The sequence below is a fragment of the Halichoerus grypus genome, chromosome 6, assembly GCF_964656455.1.
Source record: "Halichoerus grypus chromosome 6, mHalGry1.hap1.1, whole genome shotgun sequence".
Taxonomy (NCBI): domain Eukaryota; kingdom Metazoa; phylum Chordata; class Mammalia; order Carnivora; family Phocidae; genus Halichoerus; species Halichoerus grypus.
Window position 1 is genome coordinate 140,153,719 of NC_135717.1, and position 21,415 is coordinate 140,175,133.

Consider the following 21,415-nt stretch of genomic DNA (forward strand, 5'->3'; position numbering starts at 1 on the left):
ATTTTTGAGAATTCCACAATATTTTTGAGATAACTAAATATGAATTGTAGTTTAAGAAGGATTGCTTTGATAGAGAAAATAGAGACAAACATAAGTCAAATTCTAAAATTAAAAACTAGCATGTATAAGTATTATTATGATCTCATTATGATTTGTGCTTACTAGTAACTAAATTGCCCAACTATGTTGATCTGCTGATGGCCTTTGCCAGCAGTTGTTTACCAAGATGTAGAAGGATTGTGCAGACAAATGGATGACTGCCATTATTGCAACCAATATAAAGACCTTGAGCATGAGCATACACGCAAAAACAATTCCAGATTTACTGGCAGTTGCAACATCAAAAGCAAGAGTAATTAATAGTGAATGAAAATGACCTTTTCAAATCTAATAATTCTTGTCTTATTTGGGGGAGAGGGCTTTCTATTGGCTGATTTATCAGAATATATAAACACTGACAGTAAAGTTATTGAGCATCTACACCAATATTATTTCTGAATATAATAATGTACATATTTATAAATTAAACTTTTTTTAAAATGTGCAAGATTTTATTTCAATACTAAGCATAATTTCCAAAACCAGCTTATCTAGGCATATTTCTTTCCATCTGTGTTAAAGAGAAGGAAAACATAAAAACCAACATCACTGAATACTCAAAAAACAAAAAGCCTGAAAACTTAGACACTCATGAAATATAGGCTGTAAGAGGATTTTATAGAAAAGTTGAGTCAAAGATACTAAGCTTTCTATCTGAATAAAATTTAATATACTATTATTTCTGCCAAATGAGGCCAGTAGGTGATGTGTTAGTAAAAACAAACTTCTTTTAACTGAAACTAAAACCTAAACCTAACAGTAGGTTACAGACTGGAGTTATGTCCCATTATACAGAGAACTGAAATAAATGAACAAACAAAAACCGTGGTACGTTAAGTTAATAAATTAGAAATGAGTTTAATGCATACTGTTTAGATATATGTTCCTGTCATAATCAATAATATAAAACCTAAAAAAGTACCATCTGTTTTTCTTTGAGACCTCAATTTTCAGGGCCCCTCATGCACACAGATCCTTCCAAGGTCATGGGGGAGGGAGGCTAGGAGTAGATATATTTTTTGGTAAAGTTTGGAAAAATAAGACATTTTAACCATAATTAGTGGTATAACTGTGTTCTTTCCACCTAACTTTGTGTCCATATTGCTTTTACTGTCTTCTGATGGTCCCTCAGAATTATACAAGCGTCAGGACATTCAACACCAGGAACTGCTCCTCTATGCTTTCCCTCTGCCTAGATCTCGCTTCTCTCTTACAAATACCTCTTCGATGCTGGGTTCTGATTTGTGAATATCACTTTGATCATCTCTCTGTTTAGTGTCAATCTTACTCAGTCTTAATTTATGGTATATGGTATTTCTTGCTTTTTGCCACCAGCATAATCTAGTGACAAAAACTCCCCGTCAACCTCATGATGTCATAGTTGTGTGACCACGCAAGTCACTTACTCTCTTACTCATTTCGTGAGGATCAAAATAACAGTACTTGTTTCATGGACTTGCGGTCAGGAATAAATGAGACAGTGCTTATTGTAAAGCTTGGACAATAGTAAAAACCCAGGAATTAGTTCTTAACATTACGACTATTTAAGCCAGAAGTTATGATATTCCCTCCTTTGAGATTTCCATAGCATCCCATAAAATACCTTAAAAATAATTATGTATTAAAATAAATTATTCATGAGAGAATTGATATTTCAAGACACAGAATCAATTTGAAGTACAAAATGAGAAGAAACAAAGTATTATCCTCATAAAACTAATTTATGATATTTAGGATTAGAGGATTAAGTAATCAACATAGTAAATAAGGCAATCAAAAATTCTTTGGTATAATACTTATCCTGTTAAATGCTTAATGTAAAATAATATTTGTTTTAGTGATTCCTAAAGAGTTGGCGTTTCTGTGTTTCCCACATCCTTAACAAACTCTAAAAAAAACACATTTGGTGGCTTGAACTATGGTATTTTCATTTAAAAAATAAAACATGTTATCATAGAAACATTTTCATTTCTCTGTGATTGACATTTAAAAATATTTTTAAAGTTATTTTATAAAAACTTGTTTCTGAAGTTATTCTATAAAAAAACATGCTTTTTGTTAAATCCAATATATTTTAATAGGACCATATATTTTAAGCCAGAGGACACAGTAATGAAAGATTGTGATATGTGCAAAGTATCTTAATAATACGAGCTAATTCTAGTCTCTCTAGAACAATAAAAAGTGCAAGAGTAACAGTGTGTCAAATGCTCTAAGTTTATTCCATATTTGAACTTATGGACTAAATCGCAGTTTATAGTTTCTTTGACTAGTTGGGATTCCAACCTAGAGAAATCAGGCTTCCCACTATACTGAGGACCTACGAAAAGTGCAGTCAGTGGTGTAGGAGAAATGAACAAAAGAAACCTAAGGACAGGAGAGAAGCTCAGCTATTTAGCTGCCATCCAATGGACAGTTACTTTATCCTTGAGCCTTTTCCTGAATTGTAAAATGGGAATGATTATACCAACTTTAAAGATAGGTGGTTCTTAAAGCAGCTAAATCAGTTTCTGTATATAGTCCGTGACTTTGCTATATGACTAAATGAATGAAAGAATGTGTTTCTAATATCCAACTCTGCATATCACAAAATCTCTTTAATATTCTCCTGTTCTTAATCGTTCAGGATAAAGTTAGAACTTCATGTATTCTTTTCTCCTAAAGTTGCTACTTGCCCCATCTGAATAAAGAACTGGCTATTTCTACAGTTGTGCTAAATAGTAAATGAGTAGTGTCTTCACACGAATTATAAGAAAAATACATTGGAAAATGTACTTGAAAAGAGATAAGAAAATATATGATAAAGAAATAACTAGGAAAATTCCTAAGGTAAATTATGAAGGAGAAAATTTTAGCTATCATTTTCTGTTGAACAAACAGGAAAATGCAGTCAAAAGTCTCTTTTCCAAGAGAAATTTATCTGAGACCACCGAAAATTTTATTTGAAACTTGTTCTGAATATAAAGAGAACATTTTCTGAAACATACACAAGGTGAGCTTAATTTAGAATGAACAGTGGCATGCCTCAGTGGCTCAGTCAGTTAAGCGGCCAACTCCTGATTTCAGCTCAGATCGTGATCTCTGCGCTCAGTGGGGAGTCTGCTTCAGGATTCGGTCTCCCTCTGCCCTACCTCTTGCTTGCTCTCTCTTTCCCTTTCTCTCTCAAATAAATAAATCTTTAAAAAAATAAAAAAAATAAATTAAATGGACAGCAACAACCCTCCCCAAGGCAGAAATATTCCCAAACTACATATCCTCATGTAAATGGAGACTTTGCAGTATTTAGGATACATTGATATTTCTATTAATGGTTTATAATGTAGATACCAAAGCCATTTAATTAGTTTTGTTTAAAATAATATAAAATATTAAGATACTAAACATGTGAAAGAAGATATCTTTGAATTAACTTCATTTCTTCTTGATAAATTCAAAAAGAAAGTAGTAATTTTATGTCTTTTACAAAGGATAATAGGAATTTTAAATCTCAACATACAAAAAAATCATTTTTTTAGAAAAATGAGATGAATTTCAATTAATGGAAACCTGTAATTAAAGAATTTACCTAACTTAAATCTCAGAATCTCACAATAATGTACCTAAGTCCTTTGACTTATATGTAATACCTAAGTAGATTTATACCCAGTGTTGGTAGTCAAAGACAGCATTTTTAAAATTTTATTTTAAACTTTTCCTATTTTTTTACATACCGACAGAAGTAGTAGACCGTGCATTTAAATATGTAACACATTTGATTAAACTAAAATGTGCTATGGAGTAGCTTTTGTACTTTCTTTGAAATATCATTTGAAAAAATATTAAGTCTAATTTATTTTTATCAAATGCCAAGTATCAGGCTATTATTAATGTCTTCTGAGCTTAAGAGAAAAGTTTCCTTCCTTTCTCATAGTTCAATGGTATCAACATAGAAATATGACTTAATAAACTCTCCTTAGAGCACTTTGGGTAGGATTAAATGTTTGGTGACCAGGAGTTGAAGTTTTTTTTTTTTTTTTTTTTATTAGACCAGGTCTTGGACACTGTGCAACACTTGGAGGTGAATCTTCATCATTGCATAGAACCCTGTAAGCTTGAAAAGTGATAGTCCAAGACCACTGTGTAGAGCCATATGCCTCAGGTTGTCCTGATCTTTTAAAAGCACTGGACAGATGATGCTTTGACTCTGGCTCACATTAGATGCCATCAACTAATTTGCTCCATACAGTTAATAAGGATCTATATAATTCATTAAGTGCCACAGGGGAAACTCTATGCTATGGCTTTACATCTATCATCGCATAAAGATCACAATTAACCTATTGATAAGTGTGTACCGCAAATTAAAATTTTGGTAGAGGGGAGGTTCCCCTTCCTAGTGGTTTTGGAATTTTGTGTTGGTCATTGAATACAGTGCTGAGTCTTTGGCATTTTCACCAGGTTTTATTTTGTGGAGATAGTCCCCACAACATTGGGCAGAGCTAAAATTCTCGAGTTAGGAAATGAACCAAATATAAAGGCCCATTCAGGTGTTATGCATAGGCATCCTTCCTTATCTTCAGCTCCCTAAGGGGTGAAACATCTCAGACTGAACCATCCTATTAACCAAAACTCCTAACCTTACTAACCAAAAATTTCTTATAGCATTCATAAGTGCTTGAATATTAGCGATTTTGGTTTATAGTGATATACATTATATCTTTTTTTCGGTCTATATGGTTGAAAACGTGTTGTCTGGAATAAGAATCTTATGCTAACAACCTTGAGCAAATTACTTAACCTTGCTGACTCAGATTTCTTACCTGTAAAATTAGAGTCAGAATACTACTACCTCACAGACTTGTTTGGATGATTTAACTGACTTAATAAATGCCAATGTTCTTGGAACGATGCCTGGAAAGAGGTAACAATAAATGTTAATTATCATTACTGTTACTGTTTTTATTGTTATTTTTTCATATGCAGGACAACGGTATAGCATACCAAGACAAATCAGGGGGAAAGTACCCAGTTGGTGTTTTTAGCCAGTTGGTGCAGGAACGTTTATTTTCAGTTTGATTGTTTTATCATTGTGTCAAAGAATAACAAACAGCATAATCTCTATTCTCACAACTTCCTCAGTCCTCTGATCATCCCATAGTCACAGAAAGTGGGACTTGAATGGCTTTCATCTCGTTTGTCTTAGTAATAGACCCACAGTCCATCAGGAAACAAATGCCATTCTATGGCTCTCGTTAAACAGAATTCATGATTGTCTTCCCCTAGGACTGCCTTGCAACCGCAGATGAGAATGGCAGCCTGCCAGTGGGCCCTGCCAGTTGGCTTGCCACTGCACTCTGGGTTTTGGAGAACAGGAGCACAGATATTTTTGATTCTGCAGGCCAATTCAAGCACAATTTACAATGGGGAAGAAAATCTTTAATGGCAATTTCACATGCATTGAAGTTATGTCTTTAACATTAAAAAATGCAATTTATTTATGTGTATCCTTTCAAAATGGATACTGGTAAATTATCAGCTAAAACTGGACATTTATGAAAGAGCATGTTTTCCAGCACTTAACTGCAGAACCTGTAATGATACAAAATGTTGGGACTATTGATAGTGAAGTGTTTCATTCATCCCTGCTTTGACTCATCTCTTCAACATATTTAGTGAGTGCCCACTCTCTGCCCAGTATGTAGCATGAGACTGCATTTACTTCATTATGGATGGCTTGGAGTTGGCAAATTCTGCTGTGATACTGCTACTTACACTAGACTAATACTAGAAAATGTTGCTCACTAAATATCTCCAGGTTCAAACAAAATGTGAGGTTACGAGTTTGCATTTAACAATTAATATGTGAGGTTATTGATGGTTTTCTCATGATTGTCTCTTGTGTAGGACTTTGCTTTGTCTTCTGGTATATTCTTAGAGCTAGAACATTGTCTCGTATGAGTTGAGTGCAACACAATAATTGAATGAATAAATATGGCAATCTACGTAATGCAGATCGTCCGTTAGAGGAAGTAAGCTAATGATGAAAAGCTATAAGCCCTGGGGAAAAAAAAAGTTTTTATTTCAAACTCTATGCAGTAATCTCCAGATAATTTTTCTTTATATTTAAAAATGTATTTTATATATTAAACATACATTAATGTATTATGTGGTAAAAGATGTGTGTCTGTAAGTGTGGGTAGAGATGGATACTGTCTACACCATGTAAAATTTTTAAAATGTACTTAGGAAATATTAACATTTTTCCCCTAAAAAGATTTTTCTTTTTTACTTTCTTCTAATTCAAGAAGATTTTTCTCTTTGAAACTTAATGTAGCTTTTAAAAATGTTCTGCGCTCTGTTTAATCTATAAACCTAATATGGATTTTTTGAAGCCGGCTCTTGAAACACTATACAAAAACTTTTTCTCTAATATCCTTACTTCAATACGCTTTATATTTTATCAATACTTTTTAATGGAACTCCAAAATAATTTTATATCTAGATTATTTTATAGGTAAAACAGAATATTTTCCCAGTATAAAGACCTTTTGAAGGAAGTCATTAATTTTGTATAATTGAATTAAGCTCCTCATTTTTTTATCTAAGTTACCTTTAGAAACACAAATTAAGAAAATCACGTGAATAGACTCCTATCTAAATTAAAAATATCATTATCTTATTAATTGTAATTGTAGTTCAGTAAGACCAACACAAATGTGACAAAACAAGTTAAATAAACGGTCATTGGAATTTGCTAATAGATCCCCTGGTGATGATCAAGAGGCAGTGGGTAAGGATAGCTATATTTCCATAGTTTTCTGGCAGAATACATGTTTTCATTGGGAAAAAGATACTGAAAAGATGTTTATTTACTATTCCTTTGTTCAACAAATCTTATTTTGGCCATTTTGCCAGACACCCTTCTGTTACTAGGGCTAGATTGGTGAGCCAGCTAGCCAACACACTGCTCTCATGGAACTTACATTCAGGAAGAGAAGACAGACATTAATAAGTACATCAGTAAACAAACATGGTGAAATCAAGTAGATTTGAGTGGGAGAAGAAAATAACAAAGGCTAGAGAATGACTGTGGAACGATGCAGCCAGTTTTGATTGGATAGTCAAGGAAATTTCATTTGACCTGAGACCAAAATGACAAGATGCCAGCCACTGGGAGATCTGTGTCAGCTGCTCCAGGCAGAAGAAAGAGCTAAAGAGCTACAGACCCCAAGGGAGAGGCTTGAGGATGGTGTGAGTGAGGGATGGAAAGAAGGCATGTTAGGCGTATGTACAACTAGGGAAAGAACGGGGGGGAGGTTAGCGATAATAAGTAACACCCCCTGAGTCCTTGAAAGCCATGGGCAAAGTTGGACTATACCCAAAGTACAATGAAGAATTGTAAACAGCATAATGTCAGGCCGTTGTTTATAATTTAGGGAGACAATTCTTTTATGTGAAGGAATATTTGCTTCAGAGTCCTTAAAGTTATAAGCATTTGGATCCTTGGACATAACATTCATGTTAATGTAAATACTCAACACTGTCAAAATGTACATAGGGGTGCCTGGGTGGCTCAGTCGTTAAGCGTCTGCCTTCGGCTCAGGTCATGATCCCAGGGTCCTGGGATCGAGCCCCGCATCAGGCTCCCTACTCGGCGGGAAGCCTGCTTCTCCCTCTCCCACTCCCCCTGCTTGTGTTCTCTCTCTCGCTGTGTCTCTCTGTCAAATAAATAAATAAATAAATCTTTAAAAAAAAAAAATGTACATAATGTTACATAAGTACATAATGTACTTAATGTGGTTTATCAGAACACTGGAAGGCAGTCAAAATCACTTGACATATTTTCCTTTTCATCCATTTGCACAAATGCATTTTTTAAGTTCTTTTATACTACAGTAATTTAATTAAACATCCAATTTATTTATTTATTTACTTACCTACTATGCTGTGCCTTTGATTCCCATGACTTACTTATTCCATAACTGGAAGCTTGTATCTCCTGTTCCCCTTCACCTATTTTGCCCATCCCCTGTTCCCCTCCCCTTTAAAACCATCAGTCTGTTCTCTGTAGTTCTGATTCTGCTTTTTGTTTGTTTCTTGCTTGACATTTTAGATTCTACATGAGTGAAATCATATGGTATTTGTCTTTTCAGTCTGACTTATTTCACTTAGCATAATACCCTCTAGGTCCATCCATGTTGTCACAAATGCATGATCTCATTCTTTTTATGGCTGTGTAATATTCCATAAACACACACACACACACACACACACACACACACAGCCCTTACATCTTTATGCATTTGTCTATCAATGGGCATTTAGTTTGCTTTCATATCTTGGCTATTGGAAATAATGCCACAATAAATATAAGGGTGAATATATCTTTTCAATTAGTATTTTTGCTTTTTTTAGGTAAATACCCAGAAGTAGAACTATTGGATCATATAGTATTTCCATTTTAATTTTTTGAGGAGCCACCATACCATTTTCCACATTAACTATACCAATTTGCATTCCTATCAACAGTGTACACTGGTTCCTTTTTTTCCATATCCTCTCCAACACTTGTTATTTCTTGTCTTTTTAACTTTAGCCATCCTAACAGGTGTAAGATGATATCTCATGAGATTTTGATTTGTATTTCCCTGATGATGAGTGATGTTAAACATCTCTTCATGTGACCATTGGCCATCTATCTATCTTCTTTGGAAAAAATATCTATTCAGTTCCTCTGCCCACTTTTAACTGGATTATTTATTTGGTCTTTTTTTTTTTTTTTTTTTTTTTTTTGGTGCTGAGTTGTATAAATTCTTCATATATTTTGCATATTAAGCCCTGTTGAATATACCATTTGCAAATACGTTCTCCCATTCAGTAGGTTGCCTTTTTGTTTTGTTAATGGTTTCCTTCACTGTGCTAAAGCTCTTTCTTTTGATGTAGTCCCAGTAGTTTACTTTTACTTTTATTTTCCTTGCTTTAGGAGACACACCTAGAAAGATGTTGCTATGGTCACTGTCAGAGAAATTACTATGTTCTCTTGTAGGATTATATGGTTTTAGGTCTCACATGTAGGTCGTTAATCCATTTTGAGTTTATTTTTATGCTTAGTGGAAGAAAATGGTCTGGTTTTTTTCTTTTGCATGTAGCTGTCCAGTTTGTCCATGTCTCCAATCCACTTATTTAACTATATCCTTCCTACATAAAAACTTTAGACATTATTTTTAAAGGCGTACATATATGTATGTCTTTCTGGCTGACTTGATAACTAATCCATTGCTTCTCTAACTAGAAAGAATAGTCATGAACAATGTTTCCAGTTCAACTATTTAACTATCAACATTTTTCATGAAGACAAAATCTTGTATTTTCCAAAAACAGAAATTTTGAATTGAATTTGCATCTCTTCAACTAACTTTTTCCTTTAAAAAAGATAGTTTTCTTACTTGATTGATGAAAATTAAAATTGGCTACCAAGTTTTTGAGATATTATTTTGGTCTAGTATTTTCCTTCTCTTAATTTTCCAGACATGAATATCTGCCAAGCAAACACTATATTTAAACCCCTGAGAAGTTCAAATGGGATTGGAGACAGCAAAGGGAGTTCTTTTATATTTCAGTATCCTCTGTAATTAACATTTATGTCTCAGCATTAATGAAACTAAGCTTTTGCCTGCTTTTTATTTTCATTTTAGTGGTGAGGCCATTATTATTTGTAAGAAAGGACAGTCTAGCTGTTAAAAGTAACACAAGTGTAAATTGGAGGATAATTGGAAGAGATAATGTGCTGTTAGGAAAACATGTCCAAATATTTGTTTGTGTAGTTGTTGACAAAATGGTGATCATCAGGCCAAACTAATTCTCCTTCACAAGCACCAACTGGTTGTTGTTGAATGGCCTTCACAGTATTCATGTGATCACATTCCATCATACATGCTTGAAACTGCATCTTAAAATGGAGAATACTCTTTTTTTTTTTGTACACCTTAAATACATACAATTTTTATTTGTCCATTTTACCTTAATAAAGATTTTCGGGGGGAAAAAAGCACTCAGCAGGAAAAAGGTCAATAAGAACCTTTGCTATATAAATATTACTCCAGCATCATTATTAATTTTTCCATGTTCTTTAAGTGGTCTGGTATTTTTAGGTTATCAGCATATCCCAGGTTTCCATACACCCCTTCTGTCTAGTAAGAGGGTCCTGTAGTAGACACCCACTGGTAATATCTGTGGCAGTCACGGGCTCCCTGGCTGAAGCTGATTGGACTAGGAGATTATCACTCGACTGGAGAATACTCTTAATGAAAGAAATATGCATGCTGCTTCTTTCTCTCTACATCTTAAAACTTATTCTGGCTATGTGCTTTAACCAATCCTTATTAATTCTGGTTGTATAGATATTTAACCTTAACATTATGTGTGTAACTATGCCCATTGATTCGTAGAAAAATTCTGTGTAAGAATATCTATTTTCAAGACCCAAGTGAAGGCAAGCTCAACATATATCAGTAGTCAAAACATGAAGGATACTTTAGGAACATCTCTGAACCCTCTTCATCAGGCAAATAGTTTGCAACGCTTCATATACATCCACTTCCCAAAGTGTTAATGATTTATAAACTATGAAGCAAAATGGCATAGGTAATATAAACTGGCAGACAAACTAAAGTGACTGAAGAGTAAAAACAATTCTTTAACAACTGTAATACCTGTCACTGAAATGTAGTAAAATTATTAACAAATATTGATATTATTGATTTTTATCCCCCCAGGAGTAATCTGTTTTTCTAGAAACTGGAATAACAAGAGCTGGTTAACAACAAAATAAACATCACTGACGAGTTATCAAATAAAGATAGATAAGAAATTTAAATTTATTTTCCACCTATATAGGCACATCTACATTAATCCAAAAATGATAAGTAAGGTAATAATTGGTTATTTCTCTGGTAATTATTTGTTTTGCATGATTTTTGACCCTTCAGGGGAATAACACTTTATTTTCTGAATGCATGGGATTTGTAGCCGGCTCCCAAAGTCTTTTTTAAGACATAAGGTCATGGTCCCAGGGTCCTGGGATGGAGCCCCACATCGGGCTCCCTGTTCGGCGGGAAGCCTGCTTCTCCCTCTCCCACTCCCCCTGCTCGTGTTCCCTCTCTCGCTGTGTCTCTCTCTGTCAAATAAATAAAATCTTTAAAAAAAAAGACATTATTAATAATTTGAAGTCTCAAATAAGCACTGGATATATCTGGTACACAATATTTGGTGTATCCGGTTTTCTTAAAAGTAATTTGTGGACCATTTGTTTTGTGTGTGTGTGGCAGTTTTAAGTTATTATTTTTTAAAATCAGTACTTTTTAATGGAAACAACTTGACCAAAAATCTGTCACAGAATTTTGAGAACCATTAAAACAAAAGTTTAATGAGAAAAAAAAAGTAATTTGTGGGATTACATCATAAAACAGGGACCTTGAAACTCAGATTTTACTATTTAAACCCTAGTAATATAATTTCTGGGAGCTGAATTGGGGCTAAAATATCTAATCAACTGGATTTGGCCACAGCTGTACAGAACTAATTCTAAACTCAGAGAACTGAAAACAGCAATTTATATTTTACAGTTTTAAAGTAGTATGGTAGTTGAAACCTGGGAGTAAAATATAAAATTGTTAAATCTCAAGTCAGTCTTTCAAGGTAAACATGAAAATACATCTTTTGCTTTTTATATCAAAAAAGTAGGAAAAAGTATCAAAATTTTAACTGTTTTGCATTAGAATTATGTATAGAAGGCAATAGGTTTCTGTTCTTAAACTTTTTTGTTTGTTGGTTAAAGTGATACACAAATATAACAATTTGAAAAATTGCTGAGTGAAAATGATTTTTAGGATATTCTGAATACTTAAATTATAGGTATAGATTTATATCTGTCTATATTTTCAAAATGCTCATAATGTTGAATGGCAAATAGCCCTTCACATTTCATAAGTTTTTAATTTAATTGGAAAATATTTAACATAAATAGTAACACATAAATTTATATGTAAATATGAGAAGATTTTTTTGTAGTCTCCTAACCATATTAAAAAAAAAATTCTTTGTGTCCTTTAAGGTGGAGGCAATAATGCTTCCCCATGCATTTTTTTCCAGTTAAAGAATCACCAAATATGTTATAAGCATACCTCATTTTATTGCACTTCACTTAATTGTGCTTCATACATACTGTGTTTTTTTTATAAATTTAAGATTTGTGGCAACCCTGTGATGAGTAAGTCTATCGGTGCCATTTTTCCTACATTTGTTCACTTTGTGTCTTTGTGTCGTATTTTGGTAATTCTTTCAATCTTTCACACTTTTTCATTATTACTATAGCTGTTATGACAATCTGTGATCAGTGATCTTTGATGCTACTATCATAATTATTTTGGGGCTCCACAAACTGTGCATATATAAGAAGGCACACTTTATCTTCTGTGTTCTGACTGCTCCACCAACCAGCTGTTCTCCCCATCTCTCTTTCTCTCCTTGGGCTTCCCTATTGGCTGAGACACAACAATGTTGAAATTAAGCCAATTGATAACCCTACAATGGCCTCCAGGTATTTTAAGTGGAAGGAAGAGTTGCATGTCTCTCGCTTTAGATCAAAAGCTAGAAATGATTAAGCTTAGTGAGGAAGGCACATTAAAAGCCAGGATCATTTGAAAGCTGGCCCTCTTGTTCCAGTTCGCCAAGTTGTGAATGCAAAGGAAAAGTTCTTAAAGGAAATTAAAAGTGCTATTCCACTGAAGATATAAATAATAAGAAAGAAAAAATAGTTTTATTGCTGACACGGAGAAAGTTTGAGTGGTCTGGCTAGAAGATCAACATTTCCTTAAGCCAAAGCCGAATCTAGAGCAAAGCTCTAGCTAGATTCAGTTCTTTGAAGGCTAAGAGGGGGGAGGAAGCTGCAGAAGAAAAGTTTGAAGCTCACAGAGATTGGTTCATAAGGTTTAAGGAAAGAAGCCATCTCCATAACATAAAAGTGTAAGGTAAAGCAGCAAGTTATCCAGAAGACGTAGCCAAGATAATAAATGAAGGTGGCTACATTAAACAACACATCTTTGTAGATAAAACAACCTTATATTAGAAGATGCCATCTAGGCATCTTCGAAGCTTCAAAGGCCAGGCTGACTCTTTTGTTAGGGGCTACTACAGCTGGCGACTTTTAAGTTGAAGTCAGTGCTCATGTACCATTCCAAAAAATCCTAGGGCCCTTAAGAATTATGCTAAACCTCTATTTTGCCTGTGTTCTATAAATGGAACAACAAAGCCTGGATGACAGCACATCTGTTTGCAAATTTTACTGAATATTTGAAGCCTGTTGTTGAGACATACTGCTCAGAAAAACACTGCCAGTGATAGTGATTATTCTGATGGCTCTGGGCAAGGTAAATTGAAACCCTTCTGAAAAGGATTGACCATCCTAAAAACCATTTAGAACATTCATGATTTGGGGAGCCTGGGTGGCTCAGTTGGGTAAGCGTCTGCCTTCGGCTCAGGTCATGATCTCAGGGTCCTGGGATCGAGCCTAAGATGGGCCTCCCTGCTCAGTGGGGAGCCTGCTTCTCTCTCTCCCTCTGCCTCTGCCCTGGCTTGTGCTCTTTCTCTCTCTCTCTCTCTCTCTCTCTCTCGCTCACTTGCTCACTCTCAAATAAATGAATAAAATCTTAAAAAAAAAAGTACATTCATGATTCATGAGAAGACATCAAAATATCCACATTAATAGGAGTTTGGAATAAGTTGGTTCCCACTCACATGGATGACTTGGAGAGGTTCAAGGCTTCCATGAGGGAAGTAACTGCTCATGTGATGGAAATAGCAAGAGACCTAGAAATAGAGTTTGAAGCTTGACTGAACGGCTGCAATCTCATGATAAAACTTGAGCAGATAAGGAGTTGCTTCTTATGGATGGGCAAAGAATGTGGTTTCTTGAGATGGAATTTACTCTTGCTGAAGGTGCTGTGAAGACCACTGAAATGACAACAAAGGATTTAGAATATTATATAAACTTAGTTGATAAAGTAGCAGTGTGGTTTGAGAAAATTGACTTCAATTTTTAAAGAAGTCCTACTGTGGGCTAAGTGCTATCACACAGCATTGTTTGAAACAGAGAAATTGTTCATGGAGAGTCAACTGATGTGGGAAACTGCATGGGTGCCCTATTTTAAGAATTTGCCACAGCCACCCCAACCTTCAGCAACCGCTACCCTGATCAGTCAGCAGCCATTAACATCAAGGCAAGACCCTCCACCAGGCAAAAGATTATGATTTGCTGAAACCTCAGATAGATGGTTAACAGTTTTTAGCAATGAGGTATTTTTTAACTAAGATATATACATTGTTTTTTTTAAGACATAATGCTATTTCATGTTTAATAGACTACATTGTAGTGTAAACATAACTTTCATATGCACTGAATAATAAAAAAAATCATTTGACTCATTGCAGTATTTGCTTTATTGCAGTGGTCTAGAACTGAACCCCACAATATCTCTGAGGTATGCCTATATATCCCCTGAATTCATATGATGCAAAACTTGATCTGATCAGTGGAGCTAAATAAATAATATATTAAGTAACAATAATAATTTAAATAGCAATGCATAGGAGTATTGCAATCCTAATTAATTAAAATGTAGTTAAAAATCAAATTTGTCAATCTCTTTTTTTATAATAAAGTGTTAGAATTTAGAAAGCAAATTGGAAATACTAGTGTGTATTAAATTTTAATTTATCTTTTCATAGAGAAGGTGGTCTATAAATACTGGAAAGTTTCACCTCAGTCATATCTTCATGTGACTGAGCCTTTAAAATAATTGTATATTAGCATATGTGATTCATCCATTAGAAAGCAAATGCAAAGCCGAGATGTGTTGTAGGTAGCCACCATTACCCCATAAAAAGTATACAAATTTAATTGTTCATTAAGTATTTAATGCATACCTATTCTGGGCAAATCAATATATTGGATCTCTGGTAAAGAATAATCAGTGGATCTAAATGATGCATTTTGTAATGGTATGGATTATCCTCAACTGATGAAAAGAAGATAGTAGAGGTGTGCAATACTTGATAAGCAACTAAAACTCTTCAGTTTTAATTCTCATATTAAAAGCATACAGAATTCCAGAAATTACTGGGGGATGTCTTGCTTAAATGAAATTGTATTTAACTATTTTAAAAATTTGTTTTAACTTAAAATACTAAACAATACATATTGCTGGCTCACTTTATGTAAATTCATTATTGCTCAGAACACTTATAGGTGTGTATCTACATGATATATAAAGCAGTTTTCAAAATTGCTCATATGTTCATATATTACACTTCAATTTGTATATGTTAATCTAAAGAAAAATCTTTTATTTTCCAAAATTGGCTAAATGTTTTATAATTTCTTAATAGACATTTGAAAATGATTTACATTCTTAAACTTGGAAGAATTAAGAAATCATTTTTTCATCTTTCTCTAAATTCCCTTAAATACTAATGAAACCTTGCAAAAGATAGTATATTAAGAGGAGATTACAGGTTATCTAGATTTCATTTACATTATTAAAATGGGAGAATCAATAGATCAACATTTTTCCTTTCCAAAAACCCATTGAGTCCTCATGATATATTGTATAATGTAATACAGTAATATAGTGAAATAAAGTAAAAAATCATAGAAAAACAATGGTATTTCCCTAAAAAGTGAATATAATAGAGGAGGCAATTGCTCCCTGTTTTCAATGTAAAGGAAAACTAAATAAACACTGTTAACTATAGGAATGACATAATAATTAAAACTACTTTTAATACTTAAAGGTAACACATAAAATGAGGGTTTTCAAAGAAATTTGCTATCACTCACAGTGGTTTAGGTTCAGTGTGATGTTGAATCTATTAGGTAGGCATTACATTTCTTTTTGTCTTATAAATTCCATGACAACTTTAAGCCTTAGTGCATGTAAAATATGTACAGTACTTTTCTCAAAGACTGTTACTCTTTAGGTAACCCCAAATAATTGTCCAGCTTCTCCTAGGGGACTAGAGTCATCCCTCAAGGTCTCCTGCTTCTGACTCTTCTTAATTGAAAAAAAAAGAAAGAAAAGTTAAATTTTAGCTGGTGAAGATAAGAGTACCAGATACTGTGCTAGTTTCTTAATGTGAAATATTGCACAGGCAACTTTTTCATATGATGTAATGAATTCTATTACCAATCATATGGCCTCTGAGAAGTTGCTCAACAGATGAGCATTAAGCATCAAGTTCTTTGAAAGTTTGCTTACTTGAAGTTCTAATTATCATGAAAATAAATTCTGTGATTAATTTTTATTAATAAAGAAAACTAAGATCCATGATATTTCCTTAAAAATATGCTTTTGAGACTTAAAGGATAAATCTTGTATGTAGTTTTCATTGTGTATGCATGCTTACTCCCACAAGTAGGACTTATCTGGCAGGACCTGAATGAAATCTAAGGGTAACCTACCTGATAGCTTTTACAAAGTCTACAATATGGTTTCACACAAAAGAAGTTTAATTCACAAAGCAAAATCTGAGTTGCCATTGTGTTGGAGTAGATGCTTCACTATAGAATAACGGGCTTAAAAATATCAATAAGATTAGGAAGGGGAACTTTTCTGTATAGAAAATTATTAATAGTAGGGTTCGTAAGTGAAATGATGTGCTCACAGAAAAATAGCTGTGTTACTAAGTTAACCTAAACTATTTTTTAGAAGACAAAGCCAATTTTTCTGATACAGAGAGTTTAGATACAATGATGGCCAATGTAAAATGTCAATTGAGAAGCTCCAAAAATTAGGGATCCATCCTGGAGACATAAAAGCTGAAAAGATGTATAATGAATATTTAGAAAGTGATTAAGGCTATGAAAACTGGCTGGAGACATCACTCACTTCCATTTCCAATATTGAGAGGTGGCTGAAAGAATATAGTATTTGGAGAAATCAAGATAGTAAATAAAATTATATTTTATATAATTAAATGGTTAAAGCTAAAAGTGTGCTTTGGACTCCACAGTTCTGTATTTAAAATGAGCAAATAAAATATACCTGGAAGTTTGTACCTTTTGACCTACATCCAATTCTCTCTCCCCCCACCCCTCCTGTGGCAACCACCAATCTGTTATGTTTCTAAGAGTTCAAGTTTTTTTAAAATTCCACATATAAGCCAGATCATACTATTTGTCTGTCTGACTTACTTCACTTAATATAATGCCCTCAAGTTTTATCCATGTTGCTGCAAATGACAAGATTTCATTCTTTTTTAATGAAATCATCTTTTAATGAAATCATACCACATTTTCTTTATCTATTCATTAACCAACTTAGGCTATTTCCATGTCTTTGCCATATAAATAATGCTGCAATGAACATGGAGGTGAAGGTATCTTTTCAAGTTAGTGTTTTTGTTTCCTTTGGATAAATACCTAGAAGTGGGGTTGCCAGATCATATGTAGTTATATTTTTTCATTTTTTTTATTTTTTAAATTTTATTATGTTATGTTAATCACCATACATTACATCATTAGTTTTTGATGTAGTGTTCTATGATTAATTGTTTGCGTATAACACCCAGTGCTCCATTCAATACGTGCCCTCCTGAATACCCATCACCAGGCTAACCCGTCCCCCCACCCCCCTCCCCTCTAGAACCCTCAGTTTGTTTCTCAGAGTCCATAGTCTCTCATGCTTTGTCTCCCCCTCCAATTTCCCCCCCTTCATTTTCCCCTTCCTACTATCTTCTTTTTTTTCTTTTTACATAAAATCTATTATTTGTTTCAGAGGTACAGATCTGAGATTCAACAGTCTTACACAATTCACAGCACTTACCAGAGCACATACCCTCCCCAGTGTCTATCACCCAGTCACCCCATCCCTCCCACCCCCCACCACTCCAGCAACCCTCAGTTTGTTTCCTGAGATTAAGAATTCCTCATATCAGTGAGGTCATATGATACATGTCTTTCTCTGACTTATTTCGCTCAGCATAATACCCTCCAGTTCCATCCACGTCGTTGCAAATGGCAAGATTTCATTCCTTTTGATGGCTGCATAATATTCCATTGTATATAAATACCACATCTTCTTTATCCATTCATCTGTCGATGAACATCTTGGCTCTTTCCATAGTTTGGCTATTGTGGACATTGCTGCTATAAACATCGGGGTGCACGTACCCCTTCGGATCCCTACATTTGTATCTTTGGGGTAAATACCCAGTAGTGCAATTGCTGGGTCATATGGTAGCTCTATTTTCAACTTTTTGAGGAACTTCCATACTGTTTTCCAGAGTGGCTGCACCAGCTTGCATTCCCACCAAAAGTGTAGGAGGGTTCCCCTTTCTCCGCATCCCTGCCAACATCTGTCATTTCCTGACCTGCTAATTTTAGCCATTCTGACTGGTGTGAGGTGGTATCTCATTGAGGTTTTGATTTGGATTTCCCTGATGCCGAGCAATGTTGAGCACTTTTTCATGTGTCTGTTGGCCATTTGGATGTCTTCTTTGGAAAAATGTCTGTTCATGTCTTCTGCCCATTTCTTGATTGGATCATTTGTTCTTTGGGTGTTGAGTTTGATAAGTTCTTTATAGATTTTGGATACTAGCCCTTTATTTGATGTAGTTATATTTTTTTAATTTTTTGAGGAACCTCCATACTATTTTCCATGGTGGCTAAACCAATTTATACTCTCACCAACAAGGCACATGAGTTTCTTTTTCTCCATATCCTCAACAACATTTGTTACTGTTTGTCTTTTTGATGACTGCTGTCCTAACAGGTATGGGGTGATATTTCTTTGTGGTTTTGATTTGTATTTCCCTGCGGATTAGTGATGTTGAGCATTTTTTCATGGACGCATTTGTCATTTGTATGTCTTCTTTGGGAAAATGTCTAGTGAGTTCCTCTGCCCATTTTTGAATTATTGTTATTATTTTCTTGCTGTTGAATTGTATGAATTCTTTATATATTTTGGCTATTAATCCCTTATCAGATTAGCAAATGTGATTACCAAATATTTTTTCCCATTCTGTAGGTTGCCCATTCATTTTGCTGTGCAGAAGCTTTTTTGTTTGATGTAGTTTCACTTGTCTATTTTTGTTTTTATTGCCTTTGCTTTTGGTTTCAAATCCAAAAGATTATTGTTAGGACCAATGTTGAGCTTACCCCCCATTTTTTCCTCTAGGAATGTTCAATATAGTGACTGTAGTTAACAATACTGTATTCTACATTTGAAAGTGGCTAAGAGAGAGTAGAGTTTTAAAGTTTGGTTTTTTTTTAATCATAAAAACAGTTTGTAACTATGGGAGGTGATGGATGCTAACAAAACATATTATTATAATCATTTTGCAACATAGGCATAAATCATTATGTTGCACACCTTAATATGTGTTATATATCAGTAAAATTGGAAAATATTTTAGTAAGTCAAAAAATAAATAAAATGGACTCTTAGAGAAAACTAAGGATATTCTTATCCATATCTCTTTCTGTGTTAGAAGATTATGATGCTCTTCTATATAATACATTGCCAAATGTAGAATATGGACCAAATCCATCAAAAGACAGCCACTGCATAATATTTCCTGTAAGTTTTCTTTTTGTGCTTTTTTCTACTTGAACCCTCCCCTATCACTGTTCTTTCATTGTTACAATTTCTTTAAAATAAATGGAAGTCAAAATATTTAATTTGTTAACACCTCTCATGTTTACTTCCTGGAATCAGTCAAAACCCATGATGAGTTTGGCAGTAGAATAGTTTCTGGGGACACCTTAGCAAACAGATAGACTGAGAGACTTCAAGGGGCTTCTACTCTAGGAAGAATGACAGATCATCAGTGGCCTTCCACTTAGGAGCCTATAGCTATGGCTTGCTGAGAGCTAACTTCGATCAATACTGCTGGAGGAGGTTCACAAACATTATATCGAATCCAAAGAATCTTTTCAGCAAAGTTTTTTTTATCTCCATTTAAAAAAACTGTAAGAAAACCTGGATACTGGGGCGCCTGGGTGGCTCAGTCGGTTAAGCGCCTGCCTTCAGCTCAGGTCATGATCCCAGGGTCCTGGGATGGAGACCCACATCGGGCTCCTTGCTCAGTGGGGGAGCCTGTTTCTCTCTCTCTCCCTCTGCCACTCCCCCTACTTGTGCACACACACGCTCTCTCTCCGTCAAATAAATAAAATCTTAAAAAAAAAAAAAAGAAAAGAAAACCTTGCTATTTTTGTACTGTTTTGTTTTAAACATTTCCTTTTCATAAGGAGGGCAAATGTTTTGAGTACAAGTCCTGTGACGCAGACAAGATGTTTATTTCATGGCTACTGGGTAGCTTTTGCTCAATCCCTTGGCACAATTTAGATACTGTCCAATAAAAGAGCAGAAGCACAATTGTTACAGTCAAGTCTTGAAAAGAAAAGAAAAAAAAAGGTATAAGAAAAATTTGTGAATAAGTTTGCAGTTGTGCTTTCCAAGCATAAGTCCTAACATGCTTGGCACTAAATATTTTTGAACCCAGGTTTTAATTTGCTAAGTACATTCATATAAGTTGAAAGCACTCAGGTATTTTATAGAGAGCTTTAAGTTTCTTTGTTAAGCAGAAATTTTTGAGAATTGATTATAAAATTTTCTAGGCTTCATATGATATACTTAAGCATAAATGCCTCAAACCCTATTTTCTAAACAAACTGTAAAGGGTATTATTAATTATCAATTATTGAAACCTCTTTTTAGAATGATTTATGCATTAAAAATTCTCAAAGGAACAATTTAGAAAACGGTAAATCATTCATTTTTTATGCCTCTGGCCTTTTATTATCTATCATCTACAATACATTAGAGTTTGATTTTACTTAGAGTTTGCTTTATTTTAATTTTAATTGCAGTTTTTGTAACATAAACATATATACCAAAACATAGGTATACTATTTTTTAAATTGAGATATACTTGACATATAACATATTAGTTTCAGGTGTACAACATAATGATTCACTATTTGAATATATTGCAAAATGATCACAAGTCTAGTTAACATTCATCACCATAGTTACAGAAATTTGTTTTTCTTGTGATAAGGGCTTTTAAGATCTATAATTTTGTAAATTTCAAATATGTTATATAGTATTATTAACTCTAGACACTATGCTACATATTACATCCCCGTGACTTATTTAATAGAAAGTATATTCCTTTTGACCTCCTTGACCTATTTCACCCATTCTCCACTGCCTCTGGCAACCATCACTTTGTTCTATCTATGAGCTTCTTTTTTTTTCTTTCTTTTTTTTTTTTTTTA

At 34.0% G+C, this 21,415-nt stretch overlaps 1 protein-coding gene across 2 annotated transcripts in view; it reads left to right on the forward strand.

Moving 5' to 3' along the window:
* The window catches only part of SYT1 (synaptotagmin 1), a 525,751-nt gene that overhangs the window by 28,753 nt on the left and 475,583 nt on the right, over nucleotides 1–21,415 (forward strand). The gene's annotated exons all lie outside the window — the stretch shown is intronic.